At 41.6% G+C, this 17,593-nt stretch overlaps 1 protein-coding gene across 3 annotated transcripts in view; it reads right to left on the bottom strand.

Moving 5' to 3' along the window:
• Positions 1-17,593, bottom strand: part of macrod2 (mono-ADP ribosylhydrolase 2) — a 763,167-nt gene that overhangs the window by 351,288 nt on the left and 394,286 nt on the right. The window lies entirely within an intron of this gene.

Raw genomic sequence — 17,593 nt, 5'->3', positions numbered from 1 at the left:
GGCCCTTATATGCAACATGTACTGTATATCCTACTGTAGTGTGAGTGAGTCACAGCTTCACTGAAGTGACAGCCTTTCCAGTGAGAGACGTGTGCAAAATAAGCACAGTCCTTTCCCGAACTGACACAGTAATGACGAGTCGATGAAAGTCAGCGTTTATGGAGTTAATGAAAGCCTGATCAAAGAGCGTGCCTAAGTGGAGAAAGATACACCATGGCTATCCCTCTGTCCCTGGTTTCTGTTTCTGCACACAGTAAAATTGTCAGTGTTGATTCATCCATTTGTAACTCTGAGAGTCTACAAATGTAACCAAATGATGTCGCGTGTGCCTTGGGCTGGGTAGAGGGGCGGTGTGAGGCCCTTGCCCTGGTTCTTTTTGAAAAATAAAAAATCGCGCTAAGTGTCCAGGGCCCTCTGGGAGCACGGCCTCAGCCTTCCTGCCTCAAGGAATTTTCCCGCAGGTGCGTGGAGGGCCGACTGGGGGGTCCCCTCCACCCAGTCCCGTACCCAGGATTGGGGTGCCTTGTCTGGGTAGAGGCGGGCGGCGTGTCGCCTGGTTCTTTTTGAAAATTACGAAAGTACAAAGTACCACCAGGTCCCTGCGGAGGGGGTCCCCTTCACCCAGCCCCGTACCCAGGATCGGGGTGCCTTGGGCTGGGTAGAGGGGCGGCGTGAGTCCCTTGCCCTGGTTCTTTTTGAAAAATAAAAAATCAGTGTCCAGGGCCCTCTGGGAGCACGGCCTCTGCCTTTCTGCCTCAAGGAATTTTATTCTCTCTATAGTCTATTTGTAGACTCTCAGACTTGAATTGAATGTCTGCTTTCAGCCCCTTTCAACTTCTGCTTCTATTATGCCCCGCTGGTGCTTTATGTCGCACACGTCCTCAGTTTAACTTCATCCAAGTCGTATTTTTTCTCTGGCTTGGCAGCAAAAACAATCCACCGGGTTGAAATATATTCCACGTACTCTCCTCTTGTACCACTGCTACGCATGAATTGACTATTTGAACAGCAGTGCCTTCCACAAACATCTGATACAGCCACAATCAACAAAGGAGAGGTGGAGAAAGATCTATTGAGCAGATCTTTCTCCACCTTGTATCATCTGTTTTCGTGGACAGATTCTACCGCATTTTAGGAGGCTTCTCTCTACAACCTCTAACAAGCAAAGGCTTGTAAACAAAACAAGCCCTTGCTTTAGATGACTCCTATTGTGAAATAAAGTACATGTACAAATAGGGAAACACATGGCACCTCAGAAGTTAACATCCTCATCTACTCCATCAACCCCCTAACTTCTGCTTATTGACAGTTTGCGAATCATTTATTGGTTCACGTTGGCAATGTATCAATGTGCAATTCGGAAGGCAAAGAACAAAGGTAGAGGGTATTTTGGTTCAAAACCCCATGGATTTGAGTCTAAAACATTAGAAAACAGCCACTGAAAGCTTGTCAAGTCTGGGAATCAGCTGCCGCCAGTATTTCTGAGCGGATGAAAGTAGTAAGGGCTTCTCAAAATAAAGATTACTCTTTTATGCAGGCCCACACACCAGGTCGGATTGGAATGAAACTTACCATTGCAGTGTTATGATCCACGGAAGGTCACCGACAACTTTATGAAATGTTTAATACTTTTAAGTTGACCATGTTTTTAGTCAAGGGAGGTCGGATTGGGCAGAAACTTGGACATGCCCGAATGGAGATGAATGACCCTACCAGGGGTAGGGCCCGAAAAGCTTAATGTTTAATGCAAGCTTAATGCTTCTCCCTAACCCTTTTTCGGGGACTTGGAGGACAATTATTATGATTGATGATACTATGATTATTATTATGATCATTATGAATATTATTGTAAATATATAAACCATTTATATATACACACACACACACACACACACACACACACACACCCCCACACACACACACACACACACACACACACACACACACACACACACACACACACACACACACACACACACACACACACACACACACACACTTATGTGTTTTTCTTGTATTTGTATACTTGTCCAAATGATCAGAAAATAAAACTGAACTGAACTGAATCATACCGTATAGATGACTTATGTAGACTAGCCTCCAAGTATATGTATGTGTGTGTGTGTGTGTGTGTGTGTGTGTGTGTGTGTGTGTGTGTGTGTGTGTGTGTGTGTGTGTGTGTGTGTGTGTGTGTGTGCTTGTGTGCACACGCGCACGCGCTCGTGCATTGCCACATGTTGTCTGTCTAATGGACAAAACAACATTCGAAAATGTCCAAACGCAGTTCAAGCCATTAACAGCAAACATACCCATCTAAATTATATTTCATCGACGTGCCTGCGTGATTGACTAAGTGTCATTGGCAGCATCCGGTGTGAGCTCCCTTTGAGCAGGGATCAACATACTAGATACATAGCGGCGCGGACATGCACGGCTCACTGTGGCGGTGGTATCGATTCCTCCCCCTCATTGGAAAACAACTTAATGAACATTCGCACAGGGCGTCGCACAATGCCTCGGCGTGTTCCAGCAGATAAGTGTTTCCTTGAATTGACACAGGGGGAGAATAGGATGCTGGTGAGCACCGGAGTTCAGTTGGGGCAGGGTTCATGGATTTATTGATCCCACCTCTAGATAAGAAATGTGAGAATAATGATGCTCTGAACAGTCAAGCCTCCACGTGTGCACAGACCTGGGAGAGCATATAGGAAAGAAAAGCAAAGGCACTTGGGGGAGTTCAAGGCGGCTGGGCTGGGATGTTGAATAGCCACTTTGTGTGGATTCCCCCCCTCTTGACCCCCAAGACATCATTAGTATTGACATCCACTAAAGGCATCATGGCTGATCAGGTAGGGGTCTCTGAAGGTTGATCAGAGATGACTGTCGGTGGACCTCGGACACGTCGCGGGGCTTTGTTAACATGCAATTTTAAAGTTATATTGATGATCTTTGCAAGCGCCCGCAAGTGCAAATTCCCCCTGGGAAATCTAAAAGAAAAAGAAAATAAGCATCTTTACCTAACTATTTCGGAGCGCTTGACTCTCCCCAGTTCCGGCCCTAAAGGCCAGGCGAGTTATCCTCCGTTCCCTCTAAAGTACACTATGTCCCAGTTTCCTCACCAGATGGGCACACTTTTTAACGACTGAGGCTTCTTTGCAATGATTATCATGGGCACAGCAGAAATGAGTGCAAAGGAAGTTTGCTGCATCCCCATGCCTCATCTCTCTCCCTCCCTCTCTCTCTCGCTCTCCCACTCTCTGTCTCATCCATCAGCACAAACACAAACACAAAACGCCGGTATTGCACCTGTAGGGCCGACACCGGCAGCCGAGGACAATAGGTTGGGTCAAGGTGATAAACAGCAGGGAAGGTTGCACTGTATCCTGATTATTTACCTGTTGGTAAGTGTGCAAGACCTTGATAAAGACCATAATGAGAACTTTTCAGATGGCGCACATCTCAGAGTCAGCACAGGGTCATAATAGTCGTTATAAGCCAACATACTTGTCACAAAGTGTTGTCTTTCTTTTTATCATTGCGAAGGTCAACAGTGACATCGACAGTCATTGCCCAATTACAGATATGAGAACAATAACAGCATGCATTTAAAGATTGCAATAATCCATGCTATACTCTGGACAATTTGCACATAATCTATATCTCATTTGCTGTGATGTGCCCTTTGTCTTTGTGTTTGACTCAAAGGTTACACAAGGGAGGGAGAGAGAACACAAGTATAGCACGCCATCAATAGACATCGATACGGCCCCATGCATAACTAGGTGAACCTGTTACCATATTGAGATTGCAGTCAAATACGCAGACTGCAGCCATTTCAACTGAACACGGAAATATGGCTTTGTACCTCAGAAACGGCATTCAAAATGGCCTCCCACTGTACTGTACGCAGTGGTTGAAAAAGTACTCAAATGTTTTACTTACGTAAAAATAACAATACTGCAATGTAGAAGTACTCTGTTACAAGTAAAAGTCCGGAATAAAAAAATTACTTGAGTAAAAGTACAAAATTATTGGTATCAAAATGTACTTAAAGTACCAAAAGTAAAAGTACTAAAATGTTTGAAAATGGCAGATCTACAAGCTCACGACGCGTTGTGAGCTTGTAGATCTGCTATTTTCAAATAGCCTAGGTATAAAATAGGGCTAAAGTGGTTAATGTATGTTTTATAATGTAATCATTTATATCTGCAAAGTAACTAGTAACTAAAGTTTTCAAATAATTGTAGTGGAGTAAAAAGTACAAGTAAAAGTATAGACAATTGAAAATACTCCAGTAAAGTGAAAGTACCTAAAAATTGTACTTAATTAAGTACAGTGCTTGAGTAAATGTACTTAGTTGCTTTACACCACTGACTGTACGTGAGATCCAGCTGTTCTTGTGTTCCAGAATATCGCCTCTGTCGGTGTGGAAACCGTAACTTTGCAGGATTCAAATTCAAAGACAGCAAAGGTTGATGCTTTTGTGTGAGGCTGTGCTATGATCAAGTAGGACGTTCATTTGGTTAAAGTGAAGTTAAAATATGGACATAAGAGGATTCTGCCCGACAGCAACGATGTGCAAACTGTCTCACTGTGCAAGTTGGATGTGCAGTATACTCAGCAACAATGACAAATTCCTGCGTATTATCCCATTAAGACCGGGGACGCATCTGTGTGTCATTTTAAGATTTCTTTGGGCTATTCAAAAATAGCAGATATCCAAGCTCATAGCACGGCACCGAGTGCCGCCCTACGAGCTTGTAGATCTGCAATTTTTTGAAAAATCGTGAAAATGTGTGTAAAATCTTTGAATATATTTATATTTTTTTAAAGCGAACATTTTTCACTCAAATCTTTGCTTCTGGGGGTTCTACAAATGTCTTCTAAATCCTAACAGTTTTTTGAAAAAACTTATGTTGCTATGTATCAGTGGTTCTCAAACTTTTTCACGTCAAGGACCAAAGACCAAAATGATATGTAGGCCTATTTGGCCATGGACCCCCATCTCAAAATAGGTTGTTCCAGGGACCCCCAGAAGCAAAGTTTTGAGTTAAAAATGTTTGCTTTAAAAACATAATATTTATAAATACAATTTCACGATTTTTCAAAAATAGCAGATCTACAAGCTCATGGCGCGGCAAGTATAACGTAATGGTTAAAGTGGTTACACTTAGATGCCTTCCCGGTTTCAATGGGTTATACTGGCAAAAAATGATGCTGATTGCGGCGCTGTCAGTCTGCACTTTAACCCCAAAGTAATTGTGTTATTTTACATCCACACGAGCAACTTGGTGCCTTGCATGGCTGCCTCCACAGTTGGTGTGTGAATGTATGTGTGTGTGTGTGTGTGTGTGAGTGGGTGAATGTAACGCACATTGTAAAAGCGCTTTGGATAACCGCGGCTATAGAAATGCACAACGAAGTGTTGCTGCTCCCCCCTGAAAACATTATAGATCTCACTGTAAATGTAAATTGATATTGATCTAATAGATACCGGTAGACCTTTATTGATCCCGCAGGCGAAATCTGCCATGGCGGTACTGCCGTTATATGAACCACAGCACAGTTACAGAATAAGAGTAATAAAAATAAGAGTAAACAAGTAGTAACACAAAGGGATTAGGAATAAAGTATACATCTACAGTATGTACATGAAATGATCCAGCTCCAGCGGTGCTGGTAAACATGAGCAGTCAAGTGGATAATGAGGAAATATGAATTCTGTATGTCTGGAATACGTACAGTACAGTACGGTACACATGTGTGGACTGGGTTCAAGGTTCACTAGAGCCTCCCTGCAGCGCTGACAATGGAATCACACACCACTTATCAATGAGCAGGTTTTTAAATGAGCCAGTTTGAATTATAACCTGCTTTTATTTTCAGAGAGAACAGACCTTGGGACAGAACACTTGGAGAAGCTCTGTGTGCAATATGCCCGTGTGTGTGTGTGTGTGTGTGTGGGGGGGGGGGGGGGGGGGTATATCTAAGCTCCACAGCAAACACTAACATTTCCCTGTTAACCCTTTCAGACCCGGAACGCATCTCTGTCATTTTTTAAAAATGTATTTGGGCTATTCAAAAATAGCAGATCTACAAGCTCATAGCGCGGCACCGAGTGCCGCGCTATGAGCTTGTAGATCTGCTATTTTTGAAAAATCGTGAAAATATTGTGCAAATCTTTGAATATATATATTTTTTAGAGCAAACATTTGTAACTCGAATCTTTGCTTCTGGGGATTCTGCAAAATGTCTGCCAAATCCTAACAGTTTTTTTTTAATGTATCTGGCCGTGGACCCCCATCTCAAAATATTTTGTTCCAGGGACCCATTAAAAATGTTCGCTTTAAAAAATACATGTTTAAAGATTTGCACACATTTTCCACGATTTAAAAAAAATAGCAGATCTACAAGCTCATAGCGCGGCACTCGGTGCTTTTTAGCTCAAATCAAAAAGTGACACAGATGCGTTCCCGGTCTTAATGGGTTAAACCATCAACATCTTCTCCGGTGGAGCCGATCAAAGACACACACTCGCAAACTCTTATCGACACACAGAAGCACTACAGTATACCGCGGCACTGTGGGGAGCTGCAGCCGTAAAGGGGATTGCATGCTTTTCAAAAGGAACTGTTTAGAGACAGGGAAAAAAAAGAAGAGTAGGAATCATTTTGAATAGAAAACATGTGGCTGTTAGAGATACCAGAAGACTGGGGAAAGACTTGCATTACATTCCGCCTCAGAAAATCCACGAGGGTGAAAGGATACTCTCCCTTCTTCTGCGTCCTCGGCGGAGGCTTAATACTCAGAAGTTGCAAACAAGGATCACTGGCGTCTCTGCATATAAACAACCTGAAGCTGACCTGCAAGATTTATGCAGCTGCGTATGAAATAACAGGGATATCACAAATCCCGAGAACAAAGTAATTATATAGCCCTGCATCCCTGATATATGAGAGTGACCATACTGTAGCGTTAGAAAACATGTGCAATTCATGTCTTTGAAAATTCCAAGCTTCAAAAGCTGAAGGTACATTTCAGAGTGCTGACGATAGACGAATCATAAATTCAACAACACATGTGCAATAAATAAACAACTTTTTTGTTTATATAAACTGCTAAAAATAGTAGAACATTTGCTTAATCTTTTAACAACTTTCAATCTGGCATTCCCATTCAGGGCAAAAAAAGTAGATCTACAATTGTGCAAGCCAGTTTTAAGCTTGTAGATACACAAAGAAGTGTATAATTAAGTGGCTATTATTCTACAAAGTAACAGACAGCTTAATAATTACTGTTCCTTAATAATCCCCCAGAAGGCCATGTCTTAATCTTTTTCTTCCAAGGCAGTCTTAGGTGTTTGTACGGTAAGCTCAATATGTCTGTATTAAACCAAAAATATACAGTATATCGATTTCCAATACTTCAAGTCACAATAGCCTTAGAATTATCCTCTCCCGTTCTAATAGTTGCAGAGAGGATCCAAGTATCTATTTTGTTGTACACTCTCGGGACGGTCGCTCTTGGCGTGCCAGAGTCTTCATCTGGATTGTACCGCTCCAAGGATCCCATTGCTATTTTAATTGACTGTCACTCATCGCGTGCGGTCAACAGTAACCCTCGGTTTTTGCAGATTCCTCTAATATCCTTGACAACAAAATCGATAAACAAGAGTGTGAGCAGTTGGAGAGATTTCCAATCATTACCTATCCCCGTCAGTCCGTCTCTTCACTTCTTCAGGCGATAGCGTAGTAAATGGTCCCAACAAGACGTTACTGTGGAACATTTTGTCTTTAAACTCCTGTAAAAGCTTTAAATCGGCAGATGGAATTGGGACTGAAATGGGCCGAATTTCTATTCTAAAAGCTCTGGATTGAGTCCATGAGTGTCTTTGGGAATTGAAGCAATTATTAATTGCTGAGGGGCTATCCTTTGTCTTATGTTTACAATTCTAACCGCGGTGTGCTAAAGGTCAGTCCCAGGGCTATCTAAAGAATTTAAATGTCAATGTTACTCTTCATTTCCTACATGTCCTGTTCTATTCATTAAAAAATGGGATTAATATACTATGAACATAGGCTATGATTACAATGATTGCTGGGAAGCAAATGAGGTCAGCCACCGCAGTTTTCAGCTAAATAGATTAGAAGAACAACCTTCAAATTAATCTGCTTCTTCTTGCCCAAAGTTTGGAGAACATCATATAAACTTAATGTTGAAAAGCAGCCTTTGGGCCACAAAATAAGTAGAACGTCAACCGTACTGAAGGTGAACAGCATCTTCATCTCTTGTTAACTCGATTCTTCTTTGATCAAATCCGTATTATATCCCCAAACCTCACACGAAGACAGATGAAATATGTAACATGAAAATGATTCTGGATGATTGCACTGTCAATTGCAGTACAAAGTAATGCCCCCCCAGCCTTTAGTGTAGGCGTTCTTCTCTGCTATGTGTTCAACAGACACCATGACACCGGCTGAGTCGTGCTCATTTCTCTGACAGTGCCCTCCAGTCCATCGCTTCACCTTGCTTTGTGTGTGGCTTTGAGGAATTCTTTATGACGTTGATTACAATTCATCTTTACCTAAAATTATAGTCTATACGATTAGCATATACTATAATTACAATTCTAATTATATTATACTAGTATACATATAATTATAGAAATCCAAACCAATTTAGCACAACATCCAAATATCTATATACTGTCATTTGAAATAATGGACATGAACCACTCAGAAGATGGAATAAATACCTGTGGGCTGTTTCCTGCCCCCTAATGACAAGCTGTTACGATGTTAACTATCGTTCCATGCCTCTCCACGAAGAGCCTGCTGTGTGCTCAGCAGTAGTAGCATAATGAACATGTCCACAGGCGCCCCGTGTCAGCCACGCTGACCTACTTTATTCTCCGTAAGGTCTCCCAGTTCCCTCAGAAACCCAACCACAACAAAGATACCGTTTTGTCTTCATTAGGCACAAGAAAATACCATCGGCCATAGTTTGCCGGCTCTAAATTACAATAGCTGTGTTTACAGTGGGGCTTACAGCCTTAATTCTAAATCAAGTGTGCAAACAAACAAATGTGGGGGGAATCATGCTCAAGTAACTCAAGCTCATTTCAAACGCGGTCCTTTCTCTCTAAGAGGAATAGAATTTCTATGTTGGACTATACCATGTGCACGCTGCATTGGAATATCCACGGGGACGGACATTGGAATAGTCTGCCACTACTGGTTGAAGGTGAGCCTTATGGGATGTGTCCACACTGTGCAAATCCTGAGTGTTAATTCAACGCTGAGCGTGTAAACGGTCCATTCTGTACACTCTCAGGGTTAACCCATTAAGGTTCCTCTGCGGTTCCGATTCTAAAATGTCTTCTAAATCCTAACACTTTAAAAAAAAAAAAACGTATGTTGCTATGTCAGTGGTTCTCAAACTTTTTCATGCCAAGGACCCAAAAATGTATATGTATTTGGCCACGGACCCCCATCTAAAAATATTTACTTCCAGGGACCCCCAGAAGCAAAGATTTGAGTTACAAATGTTCGCTTTAAAAAAACATATATTCAACGATTTGCACAGATTTTCTAGATTTTTCAAAAATAGCAGATCTACAAGCTCGTAGCGCGGCACTCAGTGCCGCGCTATGAGCTTGTATAGCTGCTATTTTTGAATAGCCAAAGTGTAAAATGTATGCTTTTTTAGCTCAAATCTAAAAATGACACGGAAGCGTTCCGGGTCTTAATGGGTTAAAATGCACACTCAGGATTTTTTACTGTGCACTGACACTGTATCCCGCTGCTGGTCCCCGTGCACATTAACATTCACACCGTGCACCTGAGCCTTTTTTTAATCATTAATATATTTCAAATTACATAAGATTACAAACCATGATCAATGATGGAGTTTTAATTACCGCTTAATAACTGCCCCATCTGCGGTGTGGCTGAGGGGTTGCGAGAGGCGGCAAGATGTGCCCCCGAAAAGTACCCCCAAAGTGCAAAATGTTAACCGCAGCCATGAAATGCCTGTGCTAATTAAAAAACGCACATTAAGAGTGATTTATACTTAGGCATCTATTTTCGTCTTGCGCCCGAAAATAGATGATCTGCAAGCTCACGTAACGGGTCAGAATCAGAAGCTTGTAGATCGACTATTTTCGGCGGCATGACGCCGGCGGCGTGTCAACTACAGTACGTATAAATCAGGCCTTATAGTTTTAACCCACCCTTGCTGGAGGCGGAGGCAAGTTAGAATGATGGTTGTGACCCGTGGACCAGCCAAAAGCTCGAAAACCTGAGCCCCAGGTGAGGTGGCCCAGGATCAGTCACATCTGCTACCGTACATCTGTCCCCGTGGAGCAACCACGCTACGGCACAGCAAAACCACCCTAACCTCGAATTCCCCACAGAACCCGGTTAGAATGCTGCCTGGGAAATGTGTCAACAGTTCATACTGTAGTACAGAATGGAGAGTGATTGTGTGTGTAATATGAAATAGCCCTGCCCTTCCCTACGTGTGCGTGTGTGTGTGTGTGTGTGTGTGTGTGTGTGTGTGTGTGCGCGCGTGCGCGTTTACGTGTGTGTTTATGTTTGGAACTGGAGCTACGGTAGAACTAACAGAGTCGTAACAGAATATACAAAGAAAAACATTAGTCCAGAGCACACCAGGATACTGGCTGCAGACAGACGCTACTTATTAACAGCAGTCATAACAGAGTTATGACTGTTAATCATTACTAATGGAGACAAATAATGGTCTTGGGAAAACAGCCACGTCATTTATACTCCATCGTAACATGTCGTCCCGCGCTGAAAGTAGCCAATCTACAAGCTTTTAGAACAAAAGTCTCAAGCTTGTAGATCTGCTAGTTTCGGCACAGGACACCATCATACACTAGGAGGATAAATTAAATCAGGCTTAACAGAAAAACCATGAAAGCCTGCAGTGGAACCGCTTGAGGCTCAGTTCACCAGACCAGATCAATTAGACAGTCGTTCACTTACAACGGCATATTTCTCCCTCAATCAAGATACTTCTTACTACTTCTCATTCTTCCACAGTTCCACCCCCCCCCCCTCTTTGATGGATACTCAGTAACTAACCACTTTAGTGTTTTCCTTCCTCTCTCACATTTTTTCTTCCCTCCTCTGTTCTTTCCTCAAGTTCCAGTAGAAAACAATGGCTTGAGGGCCCAACGAGACAGCAGGGAGCTGGAGCACTAGGGAAATGCTGTGCCAGAGGGGCATGTTGCTTAAACATGTCTTGACGGTTAAGGCCAGATTGGGCTCAATGGGAGGAGAAAAAAAAAAGGGAGAAGGCTGCTCTTTGAAAGCGTCCACAGTTGTCTGGAGATAACGCAGTCATGGCGTTTGGGAGCTTGTTATCCCCGGAAACGGCGCCTGTGAGACCCAGTGGGCTCCACGCTTCCTTCCAAGCCCCTCATTCTTCCGCTTGAATGCGCCGCTTTCTTCCGCCCGGACTCCCCTGGAACGGCGAACACGAACGGCAAACACGTGCCATACTGTACACACTTGTGCGGGGAAGAAAGGACTTTACATGGGCTGTTAACCACATTAACGCTGGCGTACCTACTTTGGGCATGTTATTATTGGCAGAAAATGTTGAAAATCGGAAAGAAAAGGAAAAAAAAAGAAGGGAAAAAGGCAAAATGTTCAAAAACTGTACACAAAAAAAGTGTAAGAGAACTTTTTTTTTTTAGGAATATACAATTTAATTGATTTGTATGGTTTGTTGCTTCTCCTGTGCTTATTTGCTGTATCCCTTCACTTCTATGCTTATTTGACTACATTAAAGCGTTTACATACCCTGGAATCCACTATGAAAGTATTGCCAAATACATATTTAATAGAAGATAACATTACACAAGGGTTATGCAAGCTCCCACAGAGTATTCAAATTATACGGTAAATGTCACTGTTACGTAATTTATGCAAAGTAATACTTTAGATACTGTAAACGTGCCAAACATTAAATCAAAAAGTTAATACCCATGAATATTATGCATACCATAAAACATTTATTTTAAATGCATTACGCATGGAGAAAACACCACAACCTCATTCATCTTGCTATGAGATATACAAACTGATGTGATGGCCAAACAAAAAATGAATTGTAATCACATTTGACATCTATTTGTTATTAGGTGGTAAATATTTCACTGCAGCTTAGACAGCATAGGGTTTTAGAATGCATGTATTCATGCTTCATATTTAAAATGTTTTGAATGTATTTTTTTCTTTCTTTCATATGCATAGGTTTGCTTCGAACTTTCAGTCCAGGAGGGTTCCGACTGTCAAGTTTCTATATTAATGAAACACTAGCAACAATGAATTATGAACTTCAATACACATCATATTCTGAATAATATATATGAACACATACCCTGCACTATATAACGTGACAGATTTATATAATGATCACCATCGTGATGGCGATAATAATGTCTTCATTATGCAGCCTATGACAGCTAAATATACCCTGCACTATTTTATAGAAGTCGTGAATGCCATTTTGTGTTTCATCGCGGTGTAAAGAAGAATGATGGTGATTGACGCTCATACACTCTGATGATCCAGCAGAGATGATCGTGTCCTTCAGCTCCACGATTTTGACAATTCTTTCAAAGATAATTGTCAGTCTGTCCATCACAGAAACGACTGTGAGCGGAGCAGAGAGAATCTAGGACACCCTCTGTGGAGGCACACAGCAACCAATCCCCTCGCACACAACACAGACATTTATCCTTTTTGCCACCTCCACAGACAAACACAATCCCTGTGAAATATGGCTCCAGAGACAAATAAACATACCTGGAGGTCCCATTGATATGAGACAGAAAAATCACAAGGTGTACGAGGTGATATTTTTAGACCACTATTTCTCCACCGCCCGGGCCAAACACAGAGGGATTTCTGAGTGATTGCCCATCTAAATAATGCAAAGGGAAGTACCCCAGAGGACCCACAAGCAAAATGACTTGGGATGACGGCGAACAGCTGATGAGACATTTTACTGGGAAAGTATTTCCGTGTTGCCTTCGCCACATTGTACCTATAAGTGGTTTCTGCACTTTCCACAGAAAACACAAACCTCTTCGTCAATAGCGATGTTTTTTTCTCTCCCTCTACCCCTCTCTCCCTCTCCCTCTCCCTTTCTCTCTCCCTCTCTGATCAAGGGTTAACCAAATGAACCCTATTACCCCTATTCTGGGGCGAACATTAAAAAAAAAATGCAGTTTACAACATGAGTGTGTAGATGAGGCTATGTTTGGCATGTGTTGATGGAAACACTAGACTCTGGTCCATGAGGCATAATATAGGGTTTAAGTGGTTAGAGAACATAATTTTCTGAGAAATAAGCAATATACAGAAGGGGAAAAAACACAATACAACTGCAATAAAAGATAACACAATAATAAATACAATGTGTAAAATCACATTGTACAAAGGGTGCTCATCAAATATAGATATGTTACTGAAGAGACGATATTTAAAATGGCCATATCTTTTACCCCATAGATTTAGTTAGATTCTGCTGTAAAACTAAACTATGATAATGGGAGTTTTTGCTCATAATCCATTCAGGCACAAAAGCATAAAGAAGCCAAGTTGAGACTTTGAAAGAGCGGATCAGAGAGTTTTATCTACACGGAGAGTAAACAGACTGGAGATGGGTAACACCGGCGGTGAAATTAAAAACCATCTCTCTGGATCCAAATCTTCATTTATAGGAATAATAAAAGATCCTAACGGTTGCTGCAGGGCGAATCAAACGAATAGCTCTCATCTGTGATTAAAAAGAGGAGTTTTTGTATGCAGATAATTTTTCGGATAACTTTTCAAGGATGTGAGATGATATAGTGCCATGGTTTCTCTTCTCAAACCACACAGATATCTGGCTGTTCTAGTGTGACGCGAGGTATTTTATACACAATCATATAATATATGTGAGTGTGTTGTCTAACCTCGATGTGTCGTCATGGCATCAGGCGCAAACAAATCAGTCAGCTCCATATATGGGCACAAAAAGGGCATATATGGGCATATACTGATAACATCAGGGATCCCCCTATATGGGCTCAAAAGGGGGCTGCCCATGGGTATATACTAAAGACATAAGGGATATGTGGGCATAAAAGGGACAAGATACAGAGACAGATACAGAGATCTCCATATATGGGCATATCAGTCGGATCGGCGGTGAGACGTAGGTGTGAACGGCCCGAACCTCTACAGTATAATTGGGGAAAGTATGCAGTCAAACAATTAAAAGTGTCACGAAAATGAATATGAAATGCACGGGATAAAATTTACTAAATGCATCGATCAAAATCATTGGCCTACTGTATATACCTTGTTGAAAGCTTTTATTGTGGCAATTATATGTCCATAGGTGAGATATCACACAGCACTTACTCAGCTCTGCAACAACAGAGAAGAGGAATCCGTTTAACAACAAAAGCTCTATTGAGAAACATTGTGCTGCCAGCCTATAATAATAAGTTGCAAGTTGAAAGTAGCTCATGCATCTTTAAGGCCTCTGCTTTACTTGTCACCGAAAGACAAAATGTCTTCACTTATACCCCTGACACTCAAGCAGCACTGCTGAACACCTCCTTCCTCTCTGCTGGCTTTGCAGAGGGCTATACGGTTGTGCCAGGGGTGCAGAAATGATGTCCGTGGCAGCCATTTTGTTCAGCTTGAGCCCGGCTCCCCGGCAGAATGCTGCAGTAAATTCACCGGGGTCCCGCTGGACACCACTGGGCCCTGCATCATGAGTCCAAAACCCAAATGAGTACTGGCTCAGCCCGGGAGCCAGCCTCTCCTCTGGCTGAAGCCCCCATTAATCATGGCCCAATGAGGAAGCTGTGCAATAGATGAAAGTTTTCTGGGGTACAATTCCACTTCCAGTTCAGAATATGACACAATCAAACAGACCAATTGGGGAGAAAACGGACCCAGCAAGAAACCACTGGGAAAACCACAATTATTGTTTCCATTATGTCACAGGTCACAGTGGAATCAATAGGGAGGAAGAATCCCAGCAGGTATAATATTACAGCTTTCAGGGGATAACAATTCCAAGGAAAACTCGGAAATTCCAATAGATATCTTATGTGACGCTTCCTATGTGCCTATGAGAAGAATGCTGGTAGAATTGGGTTGTAAAATGAGGGGGAGTCGAGTGAGAGGTCTGCCCTTCTCTGAGCCGCCACATGCAATCTAGCCTGACATGACAGAACTGACACTACAGACACTTAATTACTGAGTACAACTACCTGCAAGGTCATCAGGAAAATCAAGCATGTCACTACGAACCGTCACGACGCCACTGATAACCTACTGTAGCATTTAGACAACTCATTTGTCTAAACTCATTTACTCACTGCACTGATTCATTAATTCTAGTGTAGTGTACAGCATCAATAGAGGCTTAAACAACCCTGTCCACTTGCCTGTATGTCAGACATTTTGAAACGGTGATGTTCCAGTCTTTGAACAAATAAAGCTAAAAATATCCAACCTTTGAAAAACATCATTTCATTTTACAATTGTACTAAACGAAAGCTGTCCTTCCGTAATATTTCTATTTACTAAAGACTTATGTCGTTAATCTCAAGAGAGAAGGCATGTTTACTGAAGTAAAGCTTTGCTCTAGTGTTAACTCTGTCCTTAACAGCACAGCTCTCGTAGTGATATTGATCCCTGCTGGATTTAGAAATGCCGTAGGTGATGTGCTAAAAGAGACCAAAATGCAAACCAAATCATTGTTTAAACTTTAAAGCATTCCTGGATTTATTCAATAGGAAAATACAGAGGGTCTGCAGCAGTGGACTAAAACTATGACGAAAAATGTTGGTCTACTACCTTTTTTCACTGAAGAAAACCAAATAAAAACTAAGGACACAGTTATGGACTATAGATTGCACCATGGGGGCCGCCCTCCCCTCTGTGAAAACACACTATAGTAGAGAAAAGTTGAACTTACCTGCATGGTGTTGAGTGCAGCAGGTTGTACAATATACCACATGGATGGCAGGCAGCGCATGAAAATAAATCAGAAAGGGAAACATTTGTTTAGTGATAATGCTAATAAAATACTTAATGCAGTCGTGAGTTGGCCATCTCTGTTCCCTGGAGTGTGCAGTCCCTTCCTTATGGAAGGTCCATCCCTTTTTTTACAATTTGTTTGGTGATATTGACTGAACTAACTGAAGGTATAGGTCAACTACTCTAGGTCATCTAGCTTGAAATAACTATTTACTAGTATTTGCTAAGCTTGTGCCTTGTTCAGGATAGAGTTGATCAGAAACTTTCAAAACATTTTGAAAAATGTGTGAAAAGTTTCAACATTTTCACCTAGAATGACATGCCAAGATTTTTTTTTTGGATTCACCTGTTTCCTAGGCTTTCCACTTCCTGTGTGTTTTCCACTTCCTGTCGATTTGATCCAATGAAATCCAATGAAACTGGTCAGATGACTAATGATATCCAATGAAATCCGACAGGAAGTGGAAAACACACAGCCTAGGAAACAGGTGAATAGCAGTGTTGATTTCGTCGACTAAAACTATGACAAAATGTTCGTCGACTACCTTTTTTCACTGACGAAAACTAAATGAAAACCAAGCTATGATGACTAAAACTAAGACTAAATACATTGACAATGTCGTCAACAAATAAAAACTAGACTAGAATGTTAGTGAGGGACTAGTCGAGAAGAGATCCAGTAGAACTATAAGACGAGTCATTTTATGTTTGGTTGCGCTCGGGTGTTGCGCTCTGAAAATAGACGATCTACAAGCTCACAACGCGTCGCGCTGCGACGCGTTGTGAGCTTGTAGATCGGCTATTTTCAGCATGCAACCAAGTGTAAAATCAGCCATTACGACGCCATCAAGGCACCGCCAAAATACATTTTAGTCGACTAAATCAACTGTGGATTTAGTCGACTATAATCTTATGATATTTAGTCGACTAAAACTAGAAAAAACTCAAACATTTCAGATGACTAAAATAAGACTAAAATAAGACTATTTTACTCAAAAGACTATGACTAAAACTAAATCAAAATGTGCTGTCAAAATCAACTCTGGTCTGCAGTGCTAGATATTCTTCACTGTGGAAGAAAAGTCTGATGAATTCCTCATACTTAAGTCAGTGCCGTTAATACTCAACATATTGGTACAAGTAACTACACACGGTACAATCCTCAGTTTTTTGTTTTGTTTTGTTTTTACTCTGAGGCGTTAGAAATAGATAAATTAACTAGTTTACTGTGTATGGGGTCATGAAGTGGTTATTGGAAATGACAAGCAGTTTCCCCAAGGATTTATTTAGTTGAAGTGTATTGATGTGGGCCTGTTTCAACTGGGAGCTTTGGGATTCTTCACATAGATAACAGAGACACATCCCAAAACATACTGTTGTAAACTACAGCGTCGCTGAGATCAGAAAGAAGAATACAGCAATGGAATACACAAGTGTACACAATTGTACAGTGTACTGTATGATTGTGTTTACAAAACAATTTGAATAAATTATAGTAAAGCACTCTTCAA

Source organism: Gymnoscopelus braueri (assembly GCF_963280865.1).
Source record: "Gymnoscopelus braueri genome assembly, chromosome: 14".
NCBI classification, from domain to species: domain Eukaryota; kingdom Metazoa; phylum Chordata; class Actinopteri; order Myctophiformes; family Myctophidae; genus Gymnoscopelus; species Gymnoscopelus braueri.
This window is presented reverse-complemented; position numbering and strand designations above follow the sequence as displayed.